Source organism: Bombus terrestris, unplaced genomic scaffold (assembly GCF_910591885.1).
Source record: "Bombus terrestris unplaced genomic scaffold, iyBomTerr1.2, whole genome shotgun sequence".
Classification (NCBI taxonomy): domain Eukaryota; kingdom Metazoa; phylum Arthropoda; class Insecta; order Hymenoptera; family Apidae; genus Bombus; species Bombus terrestris.
Genome location: NW_025963552.1, coordinates 4,325,213 through 4,339,680, shown reverse-complemented (window position 1 = coordinate 4,339,680; position 14,468 = coordinate 4,325,213).

The window sequence follows — 14,468 nt, the reverse complement described above, 5'->3', positions numbered from 1 at the left end:
ACGTGTCGGATCGGTTGTGAGGTTGGAGTAGATAATTACGAGCGAGCGGAGCGAGCGAGCAACGATCACAATTTGCAAGGTATACATATACCTTGCAATATGCATATATATCGTGTTAGTACCTAATTTTGTCAGCCACTTCGGACATCACATTGCACTGTAGTATGTGGAAATAGTACTATTTATGTGGTACTATTCATAAACTGTAAACATTTGTCAGTAGGCAATAGGATAAAGACTTCCGGCTCCTCGGGCTAGTGCGAATGTTTCAATGTCCGTATGTGCCAAACCGTTGGATTGTGACACACCTTTACGCGTCTCTCGCTCGCTGCGCTCGCTCGAAAACTATAGCCTAACCTAAAACCAATCCCTCTTGCGTTAGTCATTCGATATGAAGGCGACTTATTTCGAATTTGCGAACGTGTCGGATCGTATGTGAGGTTGGACTAAATTTTTACGAGCGAGCGAGCAACGATCACAATTTGCAAGGTATACATATACCTTATATTGCCTTGCATACATTTCGTGTTATTACCTAATTTTGTCAGCCATTTCGGACATCACATTGCACTGTACTATGTGGGAATAGTACTATTTATGTGAAACTATTCATAAACGGTAAACATTAGTCAGTAGGCCATAGGATAAAGACTTCCGGCTCCTCGGGCTGGTGCGAATGTTTCAATGTCCGTATGTGACAAACCGTTGGATTGTGACACACCTTTACGCGTGTCTCGCTCGCTGCGCTCGCTCTAAAACGATAGCCTAACCTAAAACCAATCCCTCTTGCGTTAGTCATTCGATATGAAGGCGACTTAATTCGAATTTGCGAACGTGTCGGATCGTATGCGAGGTTGGACTAAAGTTTTACGAGCGAGCGGAGCGAGCGAGCAACGATCACAATTTGCAAGGTATACATATACCTTGCAATATGCATATATATCGTGTTAGTACCTAATTTTGTCAGCCACTTCGGACATCACATTGCACTTTAGTATGTGGAAATAGTACTATTTATGTGATACTATTCATAAACTGTAAACATTTGTCAGTAGGCAATAGGATAAAGACTTCCGGCTCCTCGGGCTGGTGCGAATGTTTCAATGTCCGTATGTGCCAAACCGTTGGATTGTGACACACCTTTACACGTCTCTCGCTCGCTGCGCTCGCTCGAAAACTATAGCCTAACCTAAAACCAATCCCTCTTGCGTTAGTCATTCGATATGAAGGCAACTTATTTCGAATTTGCGAACGTGTCGGATCGTATGTGAGGTTGGACTAAATTTTTACGAGCGAGCGGAGCGAGTGAGCAACGATCACAATTTCCAAGCTATACATATACCTAATGTTGCCTTGCATATATTTCGTGTTATGACCTAATTTTGTCAGCCACTTCGGACATCACATTGCAGTGTAGTATGTGGAAATATTACTATTTATGTGATACTATTCATAAACTGTGAACATTTGTCAGCAGGCAATAGGATAAAGACTGCCGGCTCCTCGGGCTGGTGCGAATGTTTCAATGTCCGTATGTGCCAAACCGTTGGATTGTGACACACCTTTACGCGACTCTCGCTCGCTGCGCTCGCTCGAAAACTATAGCCTAACCTAAAACGAATCCCTCTTGCGTCAGTCATTCGATATGAAGGCGACTTATTTCGAATTTGCGAACGTGTCGGATCGCATGTGAGATTGGACTAAATTTTTACGAGCGAGCGGAGCGAGCGAGCAACGATCACAATTTGCAAGGTATACATATACCTTATATTGCCTTGCATACATTTCGTGTTATTACCTAATTTGGTCAGCCATTTCGGACATCACACTGCACTGTACTATGTGGAAATAGTACTATTTATGTGAAACTATTCATAAACTGTAAACATTTGTCAGTAGGCCATTGGATAAAGAGTTCCGGCTCCTCGGGCTGGTGCGAATGTTTCAATGTCAGTATGTGCCAAACCGTTCGATGGTGACACACCTTTACGCGTCTCTCGCTCGCTGCGCTCGCTCGAAAACTATAGCCTAACCTAAAACCAATCCATCTTGCGTTCATTATTCGATATGGTGGCGACATATTTCGAATTTGCGAACGTGTCGGATCGGTTGTGAGGTTGGAGTAGATAATTACGAGCGAGCGGAGCGAGCGAGCAACGATCACAATTTGCAAGGTATACATATACCTTATATTGCCTTGCATACATTTCGCATTATTACCTAATTTTGTCAGCCATTTCGGACATCACATTGCACTGTACTATGTGGAAATAGTACTATTTATGTGATACTATTCATAAACTGTAAACATTTGTCAGTAGGCAATAGGATAAAGACCTCCGGCTCCTCGGGCTGGTGCGAATGTTTCAATGTCCGTATGTGACAAACCGTTGGATTGTGACACACCTTTACGCGTCTCTCGCTCGCTGCGCTCGCTCGAAAACTGTAGCCGAACCTAAAACCAATCCATCTTGCGTTCATTATTCGATATGGTGGCGACATATTTCGAATTTGCGAACGTGTCGGATCGGTTGTGAGGTTGGAGTAGATAATTACGAGCGAGCGGAGCGAGCGAGCAACGATCACAATTTGCAAGGTATACATATACCTTGCAATATGCATATATATCGTGTTAGTACCTAATTTTGTCAGCCACTTCGGACATCACATTGCACTGTAGTATGTGGAAATAGTACTATTTATGTGGTACTATTCATAAACTGTAAACATTTGTCAGTAGGCAATAGGATAAAGACTTCCGGCTCCTCGGGCTAGTGCGAATGTTTCAATGTCCGTATGTGCCAAACCGTTGGATTGTGACACACCTTTACGCGTCTCTCGCTCGCTGCGCTCGCTCGAAAACTATAGCCTAACCTAAAACCAATCCCTCTTGCGTTAGTCATTCGATATGAAGGCGACTTATTTCGAATTTGCGAACGTGTCGGATCGTATGTGAGGTTGGACTAAATTTTTACGAGCGAGCGGAGCGAGCGAGCAACGATCACAATTTGCAAGGTATACATATACCTTATATTGCCTTGCATATATTTCGTGGTATTACCTAATTTTGTCAGCCATTTCGAACATCACATTGCACTGTACTATGTGGAAATAGTACTATTTATGTGAAACTATTCATAAACTGTAAACATTTGTCAGTAGGCAATAGGATAAAGACTTCCGGCTCCTCGGGCTAGTGCGAATGTTTCAATGTCCGTATGTGCCAAACCGTTGGATTGTGACACACCTTTACGCGTCTCTCGCTCGCTGCGCTCGCTCGAAAACTATAGCCTAACCTAAAACCAATCCATCTTGCGTTCATTATTCGATATGGTGGCGACATATTTCGAATTTGCGAACGTGTCGGATCGGTTGTGAGGTTGGAGTAGATAATTACGAGCGAGCGGAGCGAGCGAGGAACGATCACAATTTGCAAGGTATACATATACCTTATATTGCCTTGCATACATTTCGCATTATTACCTAATTTTGTCAGCCATTTCGGACATCACATTGCACTGTACTATGTGGAAATAGTACTATTTATGTGATACTATTCATAAACTGTAAACATTTGTCAGTAGGCAATAGGATAAAGACCTCCGGCTCCTCGGGCTGGTGCGAATGTTTCAATGTCCGTATGTGACAAACCGTTGGATTGTGACACACCTTTACGCGTCTCTCGCTCGCTGCGCTCGCTCGAAAACTGTAGCCGAACCTAAAACCAATCCATCTTGCGTTCATTATTCGATATGGTGGCGACATATTTCGAATTTGCGAACGTGTCGGATCGGTTGTGAGGTTGGAGTAGATAATTACGAGCGAGCGGAGCGAGCGAGCAACGATCACAATTTGCAAGGTATACATATACCTTGCAATATGCATATATATCGTGTTAGTACCTAATTTTGTCAGCCACTTCGGACATCACATTGCACTGTAGTATGTGGAAATAGTACTATTTATGTGGTACTATTCATAAACTGTAAACATTTGTCAGTAGGCAATAGGATAAAGACTTCCGGCTCCTCGGGCTAGTGCGAATGTTTCAATGTCCGTATGTGCCAAACCGTTGGATTGTGACACACCTTTACGCGTCTCTCGCTCGCTGCGCTCGCTCGAAAACTATAGCCTAACCTAAAACCAATCCCTCTTGCGTTAGTCATTCGATATGAAGGCGACTTATTTCGAATTTGCGAACGTGTCGGATCGTATGTGAGGTTGGACTAAATTTTTACGAGCGAGCGGAGCGAGCGAGCAACGATCACAATTTGCAAGGTATACATATACCTTATATTGCCTTGCATACATTTCGTGTTATTACCTAATTTTGTCAGCCATTTCGAACATCACATTGCACTGTACTATGTGGAAGTAGTACTATTTATGTGAAACTATTCATAAACTGTAAACATTTGTCAGTAGGCAATTGGATAAAGACTTCCGGCTCCTCGGGCTAGTGCGAATGTTTCAATGTCCGTATGTGCCAAACCGTTGGATTGTGACACACCTTTACGCGTCTCTCGCTCGCTGCGCTCGCTCGAAAACTATAGCCTAATCTAAAACCAATCCATCTTGCGTTCATTATTCGATATGGTGGCGACATATTTCGAATTTGCGAACGTGTCGGATCGTATGTGAGGTTGGACTAAATTTTTACGAGCGAGCGGAGCGAGCGAGCAACGATCACGATTTGCAGGGTATACATACACCTTGCTATATGCATATATATCGTGTTAGTACCTAATTTTGTCAGCCACTTCGGACATCACATTGCACTGTAGTATGTGGAGATAGTTCTATTTAGGTGAAACTATTCACAAACTGTAAACATTTGTCAGTAGGCAATATGATAAAGACTTCCGGCTCCTCGGGCTGGTGTGAATGTTTCAATGTCAGTATGTGCCAAACCGTTGGATTATGACACACCTTTACGCGTCTCTCGCTCGCTGCGCTCGCTCGAAAACTATAGCCTAACCTAAAACCAATCCCTCTTGCGTTAGTCATTCGATATGAAGGCAACTTATTTCGAATTTGCGAACGTGTCGGATCGTATGTGAGGTAGGAATAAATTTTTACGAGCGAGCGGAGCGAGTGAGCAACGATCACAATTTGCAAGGTATACATATACCTTATATTGCCTTGCATACATTTCGTGTTATTACCTAATTTGGTCAGCCATTTCGGACATCACATTGCACTGTACTATGTGGAAATAGTACTATTTATGTGAAACTATTCATAAACTGTAAACATTTGTCAGTAGGCCATTGGATAAAGAGTTCCGGCTCCTCGGGCTGGTGCGAATGTTTCAATGTCAGTATGTGCCAAACCGTTCGATGGTGACACACCTTTACGCGTCTCTCGCTCGCTGCGCTCGCTCGAAAACTATAGCCTAACCTAAAACCAATCCATCTTGCGTTCATTATTCGATATGGTGGCGACATATTTCGAATTTGCGAACGTGTCGGATCGGTTGTGAGGTTGGAGTAGATAATTACGAGCGAGCGGAGCAAGCGAGCAACGATCACAATTTGCAAGGTATACATATACCTTGCAATATGCATATATATCGTGTTAGTACCTAATTTTGTCAGCCACTTCGGACATCACATTGCACTGTAGTATGTGGAAATAGTACTATTTATGTGGTACTATTCATAAACTGTAAACATTTGTCAGTAGGCAATAGGATAAAGACTTCCGGCTCCTCGGGCTAGTGCGAATGTTTCAATGTCCGTATGTGCCAAACCGTTGGATTGTGACACACCTTTACGCGTCTCTCGCTCGCTGCGCTCGCTCGAAAACTATAGCCTAACCTAAAACCAATCCCTCTTGCGTTAGTCATTCGATATGAAGGCGACTTATTTCGAATTTGCGAACGTGTCGGATCGTATGTGAGGTTGGACTAAATTTTTACGAGCGAGCGAGCAACGATCACAATTTGCAAGGTATACATATACCTTATATTGCCTTGCATACATTTCGTGTTATTACCTAATTTTGTCAGCCACTTCGGACATCACATTGCACTGTAGTATGTGGAAATAGTACTATTTATGTGGTACTATTCATAAACTGTAAACATTTGTCAGTAGGCAATAGGATAAAGACTTCCGGCTCCTCGGGCTAGTGCGAATGTTTCAATGTCCGTATGTGCCAAACCGTTGGATTGTGACACACCTTTACGCGTCTCTCGCTCGCTGCGCTCGCTCGAAAAATATAGCCTAACCTAAAACCAATCCCTCTTGCGTTAGTCATTCGATATGAAGGCGACTTATTTCGAATTTGCGAACGTGTCGGATCGTATGTGAGGTTGGACTAAATTTTTACGAGCGAGCGGAGCGAGCGAGCAACGATCACAATTTGCAAGGTATACATATACCTTATATTGCCTTGCATATATTTCGTGTTATTACCTAATTTTGTCAGCCATTTCGAACATCACATTGCACTGTACTATGTGGAAATAGTACTATTTATGTGAAACTATTCATAAACTGTAAACATTTGTCAGTAGGCAATAGGATAAAGACTTCCGGCTCCTCGGGCTAGTGCGAATGTTTCAATGTCCGTATGTGCCAAACCGTTGGATTGTGACACACCTTTACGCGTCTCTCGCTCGCTGCGCTCGCTCGAAAACTATAGCCTAACCTAAAACCAATCCATCTTGCGTTCATTATTCGATATGGTGGCGACATATTTCGAATTTGCGAACGTGTCGGATCGTATGTGAGGTTGGACTAAATTTTTACGAGCGAGCGGAGCGAGCGAGCAACGATCACAATTTGCAGGGTATACATACACCTTGCTATATGCATATATATCGTGTTAGTACCTAATTTTGTCAGCCACTTCGGACATCACATTGCACTTTAGTATGTGGAAATAGTACTATTTATGTGATACGATTCATAAACTGTAAACATTTGTCAGTAGGCAATAGGATAAAGACTTCCGGCTTCTCGGGCTGGTGCGAATGTTTCAATGTCCGTATGTGACAAACCGTTGGATTGTGACACACCTTTACGCGTGTCTCGCTCGCTGCGCTCGCTCTAAAACGATAGCCTAACCTAAAACCAATCCCTCTTGCGTTAGTCATTCGATATGAAGGCGACTTAATTCGAATTTGCGAACGTGTCGGATCGTATGCGAGGTTGGACTAAAGTTTTACGAGCGAGCGGAGCGAGCGAGCAACGATCACAATTTGCAAGGTATACATATACCTTGCAATATGCATATATATCGTGTTAGTACCTAATTTTGTCAGCCACTTCGGACATCACATTGCACTTTAGTATGTGGAAATAGTACTATTTATGTGATACTATTCATAAACTGTAAACATTTGTCAGTAGGCAATAGGATAAAGACTTCCGGCTCCTCGGGCTGGTGTGAATGTTTCAATGTCAGTATGTGCCAAACCGTTGGATTATGACACACCTTTACGCGTCTCTCGCTCGCTGCGCTCGCTCGAAAACTATAGCGTAACCTAAAACCAATCCATCTTGCGTTCATTATTCGATATGGTGGCGACTTATTTCGAATTTGCGAACGTGTCGGGTCGGATGTGAGGTTGGACTAAATTTTTACGAGCGAGCGGAGCGAGCGAGCAACGATCACAATTTGCAAGGTATACATATACCTTATATTGCCTTGCATACATTTCGTGTTATTACCTAATTTGGTCAGCCATTTCGGACATCACATTGCACTGTACTATGTGGAAATAGTACTATTTATGTGAAACTATTCACAAACTGTAAACATTTGTCAGTAGGCAATATGATAAAGACTTCCGGCTCCTCGGGCTGGTGTGAATGTTTCAATGTCAGTATGTGCCAAACCGTTGGATTATGACACACCTTTACGCGTCTCTCGCTCGCTGCGCTCGCTCGAAAACTATAGCCTAACCTAAAACCAATCCCTCTTGCGTTAGTCATTCGATATGAAGGCAACTTATTTCGAATTTGCGAACGTGTCGGATCGTATGTGAGGTAGGACTAAATTTTTACGAGCGAGCGGAGCGAGTGAGCAACGATCACAATTTCCAAGCTATACATATACCTAATGTTGCCTTGCATATATTTCGTGTTATTACCTAATTTTGTCAGCCACTTCGGACATCACATTGCACTGTAGTATGTGGAAATAGTACTATTTATGTGATACCATTCATAAACTGTAAACATTTGTCAGTAGGAAATAGGATAAAGACTTCCGGCTCCTCGGGCTGGTGCGAATGTTTCAATGTCCGTATGTGCCAAACCGTTGGATTGTGACACACCTTTACGCGTCTCTCGCTCGCTGCGCTCGCTCGAAAACTGTAGCCTAACCTAAAACCAATCCCTCTTGCGTTAGTCATTCGATATGAAGGCGACTTATTTCGAATTTGCGAACGTGTCGGATCGTATGTGAGGTTGGACTAAATTTTTACGAGCGAGCGGAGCGAGCGAGCAACGATCACAATTTGCAAGGTATACATATACCTTATATTGCCTTGCATACATTTCGTGTTATTACCTAATTTTGTCAGCCATTTCGGACATCACATTGCACTGTACTATGTGGAAATAGTACTATTTATGTGAAAATATTCATAAACTGTAAACATTTGTCAGTAGGCAATATGATAAAGACTACCGGCTCCTCGGGCTGGTGCGAATGTTTCAATGTCAGTATGTGCCAAACCGTTCGATTGTGACACACCTTTACGCGTCTCTCGCTCGCTGCGCTCGCTCGAAAACTATAGCCTAACCTAAAACCAATCCATCTTGCGTTCATTATTCGATATGGTGGCGACATATTTCGAATTTGCGAACGTGTCGGATCGTATGTGAGGTTGGACTAAATTTTTACGAGCGAGCGGAGCGAGCGAGCAACGATCACAATTTGCAGGGTATACATACACCTTGCTATATGCATATATATCGTGTTAGTACCTAATTTTGTCAGCCACTTCGGACATCACATTGCACTGTAGTATGTGGAAATAGTACTATTTATGTGGTACTATTCATAAACTGTAAACATTTGTCAGTAGGCAATAGGATAAAGACTTCCGGCTCCTCGGGCTAGTGCGAATGTTTCAATGTCCGTATGTGCCAAACCGTTGGATTGTGACACACCTTTACGCGTCTCTCGCTCGCTGCGCTCGCTCGAAAACTATAGCCTAACCTAAAACCAATCCCTCTTGCGTTAGTCATTCGATATGAAGGCGACTTATTTCGAATTTGCGAACGTGTCGGATCGTATGTGAGGTTGGACTAAATTTTTACGAGCGAGCGAGCAACGATCACAATTTGCAAGGTATACATATACCTTATATTGCCTTGCATACATTTCGTGTTATTACCTAATTTTGTCAGCCATTTCGGACATCACATTGCACTGTACTATGTGGGAATAGTACTATTTATGTGAAACTATTCATAAACTGTAAACATTTGTCAGTAGGCCATAGGATAAAGACTTCCGGCTCCTCGGGCTGGTGCGAATGTTTCAATGTCCGTATGTGACAAACCGTTGGATTGTGACACACCTTTACGCGTGTCTCGCTCGCTGCGCTCGCTCGAAAACTGTAGCCTAACCTAAAACCAATCCCTCTTGCGTTAGTCATTCGATATGAAGGCGACTTATTTCGAATTTGCGAACGTGTCGGATCGTATGTGAGGTTGGACTAAATTTTTACGAGCGAGCGGAGCGAGCGAGCAACGATCACAATTTGCAAGGTATACATATACCTTATATTGCCTTGCATACATTTCGTGTTATTACCTAATTTTGTCAGCCATTTCGAACATCACATTGCACTGTACTATGTGGAAATAGTACTATTTATGTGAAACTATTCATAAACTGTAAACATTTGTCAGTAGGCCATAGGATAAAGACTTCCGGCTCCTCGGGCTGGTGCGAATGTTTCAATGTCCGTATGTGACAAACCGTTGGATTGTGACACACCTTTACGCGTGTCTCGCTCGCTGCGCTCGCTCTAAAACGATAGCCTAACCTAAAACCAATCCCTCTTGCGTTAGTCATTCGATATGAAGGCGACTTAATTCGAATTTGCGAACGTGTCGGATCGTATGCGAGGTTGGACTAAAGTTTTACGAGCGAGCGGAGCGAGCGAGCAACGATCACAATTTGCAAGGTATACATATACCTTGCAATATGCATATATATCGTGTTAGTACCTAATTTTGTCAGCCACTTCGGACATCACATTGCACTTTAGTATGTGGAAATAGTACTATTTATGTGATACTATTCATAAACTGTAAACATTTGTCAGTAGGCAATAGGATAAAGACTTCCGGCTCCTCGGGCTGGTGTGAATGTTTCAATGTCAGTATGTGCCAAACCGTTGGATTATGACACACCTTTACGCGTCTCTCGCTCGCTGCGCTCGCTCGAAAACTATAGCCTAACCTAAAACCAATCCCTCTTGCGTTAGTCATTCGATATGAAGGCAACTTATTTCGAATTTGCGAACGTGTCGGATCGTATGTGAGGTAGGAATAAATTTTTACGAGCGAGCGGAGCGAGTGAGCAACGATCACAATTTGCAAGGTATACATATACCTTATATTGCCTTGCATACATTTCGTGTTATTACCTAATTTGGTCAGCCATTTCGGACATCACATTGCACTGTACTATGTGGAAATAGTACTATTTATGTGAAACTATTCACAAACTGTAAACATTTGTCAGTAGGCAATATGATAAAGACTTCCGGCTCCTCGGGCTGGTGTGAATGTTTCAATGTCAGTATGTGCCAAACCGTTGGATTATGACACACCTTTACGCGTCTCTCGCTCGCTGCGCTCGCTCGAAAACTATAGCCTAACCTAAAACCAATCCCTCTTGCGTTAGTCATTCGATATGAAGGCAACTTATTTCGAATTTGCGAACGTGTCGGATCGTATGTGAGGTAGGACTAAATTTTTACGAGCGAGCGGAGCGAGTGAGCAACGATCACAATTTCCAAGCTATACATATACCTAATGTTGCCTTGCATATATTTCGTGTTATTACCTAATTTTGTCAGCCACTTCGGACATCACATTGCACTGTAGTATGTGGAAATAGTACTATTTATGTGATACCATTCATAAACTGTAAACATTTGTCAGTAGGAAATAGGATAAAGACTTCCGGCTCCTCGGGCTGGTGCGAATGTTTCAATGTCCGTATGTGCCAAACCGTTGGATTGTGACACACCTTTACGCGTCTCTCGCTCGCTGCGCTCGCTCGAAAACTGTAGCCTAACCTAAAACCAATCCCTCTTGCGTTAGTCATTCGATATGAAGGCGACTTATTTCGAATTTGCGAACGTGTCGGATCGTATGTGAGGTTGGACTAAATTTTTACGAGCGAGCGGAGCGAGCGAGCAACGATCACAATTTGCAAGGTATACATATACCTTATATTGCCTTGCATACATTTCGTGTTATTACCTAATTTTGTCAGCCATTTCGGACATCACATTGCACTGTACTATGTGGAAATAGTACTATTTATGTGAAAATATTCATAAACTGTAAACATTTGTCAGTAGGCAATATGATAAAGACTACCGGCTCCTCGGGCTGGTGCGAATGTTTCAATGTCAGTATGTGCCAAACCGTTCGATTGTGACACACCTTTACGCGTCTCTCGCTCGCTGCGCTCGCTCGAAAACTATAGCCTAACCTAAAACCAATCCATCTTGCGTTCATTATTCGATATGGTGGCGACATATTTCGAATTTGCGAACGTGTCGGATCGTATGTGAGGTTGGACTAAATTTTTACGAGCGAGCGGAGCGAGCGAGCAACGATCACAATTTGCAGGGTATACATACACCTTGCTATATGCATATATATCGTGTTAGTACCTAATTTTGTCAGCCACTTCGGACATCACATTGCACTGTAGTATGTGGAGATAGTTCTATTTAGGTGAAACTATTCACAAACTGTAAACATTTGTCAGTAGGCAATATGATAAAGACTTCCGGCTCCTCGGGCTGGTGTGAATGTTTCAATGTCAGTATGTGCCAAACCGTTGGATTATGACACACCTTTACGCGTCTCTCGCTCGCTGCGCTCGCTCGAAAACTATAGCCTAACCTAAAACCAATCCCTCTTGCGTTAGTCATTCGATATGAAGGCAACTTATTTCGAATTTGCGAACGTGTCGGATCGTATGGGAGGTAGGAATAAATTTTTACGAGCGAGCGGAGCGAGTGAGCAACGATCACAATTTGCAAGGTATACATATACCTTATATTGCCTTGCATACATTTCGTGTTATTACCTAATTTTGTCAGCCATTTCGGACATCACATTGCACTGTACTATGTGGAAATAGTACTATTTATGTGAAACTATTCATAAACTGTAAACATTAGTCAGTAGGCCATAGGATAAAGACTTCCGGCTCCTCGGGCTGGTGCGAATGTTTCAATGTCCGTATGTGACAAACCGTTGGATTGTGACACACCTTTACACGTGACTCGCTCGCTGCGCTCGCTCTAAAACGATAGCCTAACCTAAAACCAATCCCTCTTGCGTTAGTCATTCGATATGAAGGCGACTTAATTCGAATTTGCGAACGTGTCGGATCGTATGCGAGGTTGGACTAAATTTTTACGAGCGAGCGGAGCGAGCGACCAACGATCACAATTTGCAAGGTATACATATACCTTATATTGCCTTGCATACATTTCGTGTTATTACCTAATTTGGTCAGCCATTTCGGACATCACACTGCACTGTACTATGTGGAAATAGTACTATTTATGTGAAACTATTCATAAACTGTAAACATTTGTCAGTAGGCCATTGGATAAAGAGTTCCGGCTCCTCGGGCTGGTGCGAATGTTTCAATGTCAGTATGTGCCAAACCGTTCGATGGTGACACACCTTTACGCGTCTCTCGCTCGCTGCGCTCGCTCGAAAACTATAGCCTAACCTAAAACCAATCCATCTTGCGTTCATTATTCGATATGGTGGCGACATATTTCGAATTTGCGAACGTGTCGGATCGGTTGTGAGGTTGGAGTAGATAATTACGAGCGAGCGGAGCGAGCGAGCAACGATCACAATTTGCAAGGTATACATATACCTTGCAATATGCATATATATCGTGTTAGTACCTAATTTTGTCAGCCACTTCGGACATCACATTGCACTGTAGTATGTGGAAATAGTACTATTTATGTGGTACTATTCATAAACTGTAAACATTTGTCAGTAGGCAATAGGATAAAGACTTCCGGCTCCTCGGGCTAGTGCGAATGTTTCAATGTCCGTATGTGCCAAACCGTTGGATTGTGACACACCTTTACGCGTCTCTCGCTCGCTGCGCTCGCTCGAAAACTATAGCCTAACCTAAAACCAATCCCTCTTGCGTTAGTCATTCGATATGAAGGCGACTTATTTCGAATTTGCGAACGTGTCGGATCGTATGTGAGGTTGGACTAAATTTTTACGAGCGAGCGAGCAACGATCACAATTTGCAAGGTATACATATACCTTATATTGCCTTGCATACATTTCGTGTTATTACCTAATTTTGTCAGCCATTTCGGACATCACATTGCACTGTACTATGTGGGAATAGTACTATTTATGTGAAACTATTCATAAACTGTAAACATTAGTCAGTAGGCCATAGGATAAAGACTTCCGGCTCCTCGGGCTGGTGCGAATGTTTCAATGTCCGTATGTGACAAACCGTTGGATTGTGACACACCTTTACGCGTGTCTCGCTCGCTGCGCTCGCTCTAAAACGATAGCCTAACCTAAAACCAATCCCTCTTGCGTTAGTCATTCGATATGAAGGCGACTTAATTCGAATTTGCGAACGTGTCGGATCGTATGCGAGGTTGGACTAAAGTTTTACGAGCGAGCGGAGCGAGCGAGCAACGATCACAATTTGCAAGGTATACATATACCTTGCAATATGCATATATATCGTGTTAGTACCTAATTTTGTCAGCCACTTCGGACATCACATTGCACTTTAGTATGTGGAAATAGTACTATTTATGTGATACTATTCATAAACTGTAAACATTTGTCAGTAGGCAATAGGATAAAGACTTCCGGCTCCTCGGGCTGGTGCGAATGTTTCAATGTCCGTATGTGCCAAACCGTTGGATTGTGACACACCTTTACACGTCTCTCGCTCGCTGCGCTCGCTCGAAAACTATAGCCTAACCTAAAACCAATCCATCTTGCGTTCATTATTCGATATGGTGGCGACATATTTCGAATTTGCGAACGTGTCGGATCGTATGTGAGGTTGGACTAAATTTTTACGAGCGAGCGGAGCGAGCGAGCAACGATCACAATTTGCAGGGTATACATACACCTTGCTATATGCATATATATCGTGTTAGTACCTAATTTTGTCAGCCACTTCGGACATCACATTGCACTGTAGTATGTGGAGATAGTTCTATTTAGGTGAAACTA